Genomic DNA, 4,009 nt, shown 5'->3' on the forward strand with positions numbered 1-4,009 from the left:
TATCTTTTCAAAAATTTAAATAGGGGTGGCTAGGTGGCACAGTGGATAAAGCACTGCCCTTGGAGTCAGGAGTACCCTGGTTCAAATCCGGTCTCAGACACTTAATAATTACCTAGCTGTGTGGCCTTGGGCAAGCCACTTAACCCCATTTGCCTTGCAAAAACCTAATAAATAAATAAATGAATGAATGAATGGATAGATAGATAGATAGATAGATAGATAGATAGATAGATAGATAAATGAAGCTATCTTAATGGGAGAACAGTAGACTGTTCTCATGAGAAAAACCTTGCATTCCAATGAAGCTCATAAGACTCCTCTTGTTTGATAAGGAGAGTATTCCTAGACCTTGTGTTGCAAGAAGTTATATTACTTCAATAAGATAGTTATAATCCTGAAGGTTTTTCTCACCATCTGGATGGTAAGGTAATATTTTATGAAAACCTTTCATTCTTTTCTTTGTTGCTAGGGTAGATTTTCACGTAGAATATAACTCTGAAGACTAACCAATGAGTCAACAGAGATGGAAAAGAAGAGGGGATCACATTAGACCATATAATCTTGCTTGACTGTCAATTTGGAGCAGTTCCTTGATCTTCACTCCCTTTGTGAGATTTGGAGTGTGCCCTTTTCTCGAGAAAAGCCAAAATAACTTTTTTTTTGCTCAGAGGAGTCTCTACATTTTTTTTAAGGTTTTTATAAGGCAAATGGGGTTAAGTGGCTTGCCCAAGGCCACAAAGCTAGGTAATTAAGTGTCTGAGACAGGATCTGAACCCAGGTACTCCTGACTCCAGGGCTGGTGCTTTATCCACTGTGCCACCTAGCCGCCCGTCTATATCTTTTTAAGTGGATTTTTATCCCACACATTCTCTTCTTTGGTTTTTAAATTTTTTTTAAGTTCTTCAATGAGCTTTTGTATTTGAGTCCAATTTATAGACTGTTTTGATACTTCTCCTGTGAGTGATGTTTCAGTTTTCTTCTTCAGACATGACATTGCTGTCATCTTTATCTGTGAAGTATTTTTCTATAGTGAGCGCTTGTTTAGCTTTTTTGCTCATTTTTGTTGTAGTTCTGCTCCTGGTATATATGGAATATAGATCCAAGTTTTTATTTTGCTGGGGTTGAGGTCTGATCCCTGACTTGTTGTTAGCCAAGATGTTGCCTATGCAGTCTAGGCCTTGACTTTGTAGAGGTTTGGTTTCCCCCCCTCCTTTCTTTCCAGGTTCTGACTTAACAGAGGATTGTTTCTGACCCAATCCTGTTTTTTACCCCAGTGTTTTCGAGGTTCAGATTTTGTTTAGGGTTGGGATGGTCCCTGCTGGCTTGCTATCCAGCTGCCAGGATCTCTGTTATTAAGCTATCAGGACCTGGATTGCACTGTGGCTAAAAGCCTCCTGCTGGCTTTCCCCACTCTACCTCGTCCTGGACTTTTCTTCACCTTTTCCCCCAGACAGACTTTCAATGAAGATCCTGCATGATATCTGCAGTTGAAAACATCTTTGAATCTTCTCTTTTTCTTGGTGGGATCTATAGTGTGAGTGTCAGAATAGAGGCTTCATGTATCTTTGCAAAGGCTCCAGGAGCTTGTTATCTTCCCACCACCATCTTGATTCTGCCTCCCTCCCCCAAACTATTTTAAATGTAGTGAAATCCTAGGTTCGAGTCTGGAACATTTGTATAAGGTACTCCTCATTGGTGGAAAGAATAAATCAATACTGCATAAATTCCAGACCATCTTCAGGGAGAGATGGGAAAGAGAATAGACTGGAAAGCTGACATGTTAGGGCAAAGTAGGCTCCCTAACATGATCATGAATTTCACCTTACCTCCCTAGATGCTTCAGGGAATTCACTTTTAGGTAAAACTGGGCTCTCTCTAAGTTCTCTCTAACTTGCTCTCTGATTTCTCTTTTTTCTTTCTCCTCTGTTTCTCTATCTGTCTCTGGGTGCAACACTCATTCATTCTCTCTCTCCCCTCACTCAAACTGAGATTTCACTACCAGCAGTGGGGTCATTCAAACTTTTATTTGATAAGTAACTTCTCTGATTCATATTTTCTCTTTTTGGATAAATGAATTTACTAGTTATTTACTATTTATGAATAGTCTTTTGTGGGACTAGCATTTGGTTAAAAGCCTTTGGATATAAGCATGAAACACCCTTTCATTATTAAGAATGAAATTATGCCCACTAAACTAGGAATATTTAGAAAGTGGATAAATATTCTCATCCAATACTTCTATGTGGAAAGCAGAACAGCCAGCTCCCCTTGAAAATGGGTAAGCAAGATTCCTGAAATATCTACCTTTAGACAAACTCATGTAAACATACCATAATTTTACATGGGCAATACACACTCTTTAACATTGGTTACCACCTTAATCCATTTTTCAGGTACTTAAGAGTTCCTTCTTTTTGGGTTTTTTTTTTTTTTTGGTTTTTTTGAAAGGCAATGGGTTAAGTGGCTTGCCCAAGGCCACACAGCTAGGCAATTACCAAGTGTTGGAGGCTGGACATGAACTCAAGGACTCCTGACTCCAGGGCTCATGCTCCATCCACTGCTTCCCCTAAGAGTTCCTTCTTAATCTTTTCCTGTTTCCTGATTAAACCTTTGCTAAGAATAATGTAAAAAAGTTTTCAGTGCAGAGAATTGATAGCTAAAGACTTTCTCATTCAAACTAAGGACTCTAGACCATTCTGTAATACCCACTTAGATTATTTTGTAATATTTTAGCCTAAAAAGGGAATGGGAGCAGCAAAGTTAATGTACTTGCACATTTTTTTCTCTCTAGAGATATTGGATTACATAGATTCAACTAGGTTACCCATTTTGATTCCTTAAGCTTGCTGATTATTGCAAAGCCAGCCTAGTCATCAGGCTCAAATGAGTCAGAAGATAGCAATACAAACAGGATTTTAGTGAGCAATCCTTTTAACCCCAGGATTAACAAATAAAGCTATTAATGTGCTGAGATACCCACTAATTGCCAGAAATACAATACCATTACTCATCTCAGATCATACTCTTCACATGGCTCATGCTGTCAATAAGCAACAACAAAACAAGAAAGACAGCCTAGTTTGGATTTTTCTTATTTGCTTGGCTCACCTTCAGGTATTTCTCCACCAGCTCCTATTTCAGCTAAATGAGAGTCAGTGATCTTATAGGTCAGAGATCCCAGGATTCTCCCCATGATACCAATTAGTCTTATCAGCTTCAATTAGAATTGAACCAAAAGGAAACCTTTTCACTGTCCTCCATAGGTCAGTTGTATAATTTCATATCCTTGCATTCAAGATAAGACACAAAACCTTTGGTGACACTACAAGGTGTAGAGGACCTGGGAACCAGAGGATCTCCTTTCCTTGGCATCCTGTGGACCAAGAATTCCATTCATGATTTGGGATTTGTGGATCACCTTTCTGGACCACAAAGTTGAGAGTGCTTAAGAGAAGCGGTGGCCGGGGGGGGGGGGGGGGGGGGGGAGAACACTCTTTATTCTTTCACATCTGAACCCTGCCCTGGGGAGAAACCTCAGAGTTCCACTGATTCTCTCTCCAGGAAGAAATTCTGAGAATCCTTTTAGCTATCTGCCAGTGGAGGTAGACCTAGCTGACTCTCTTTCAATTACAAACAAACAAAAATCTTTCCATCTGTATATTTTGAACAATCTTTTGTAAAAGTAGAATATTTCATGAGAAATTGGTAAGATTTGGATATGGAGAACATTTTATAGTTCAGTAAAAGGATATAAATCTTTCAAAAACAACTATCTATTGAGAATATAATTTTTAACAATAACTCTAAAGAAACAAAACACAAAAGCATTCATGCCCATAGGATGGAAGAGGAATACAAATCAGTTTCTCCCAAATGCAAACAGAAGACAGTAGAGGAACAAGACATGGCTAAGCCTGGCTAAAAGCCATATCCAAAAGAGAACAATGCGGTCTCTAGTCTCAAGGAAAGGCAATAAAGAGAATAGAAAAGTGATATGATTCTGATAGGG

The sequence above is a fragment of the Macrotis lagotis genome, chromosome X, assembly GCF_037893015.1.
Source record: "Macrotis lagotis isolate mMagLag1 chromosome X, bilby.v1.9.chrom.fasta, whole genome shotgun sequence".
Taxonomy (NCBI): Eukaryota; Metazoa; Chordata; class Mammalia; order Peramelemorphia; family Peramelidae; genus Macrotis; species Macrotis lagotis.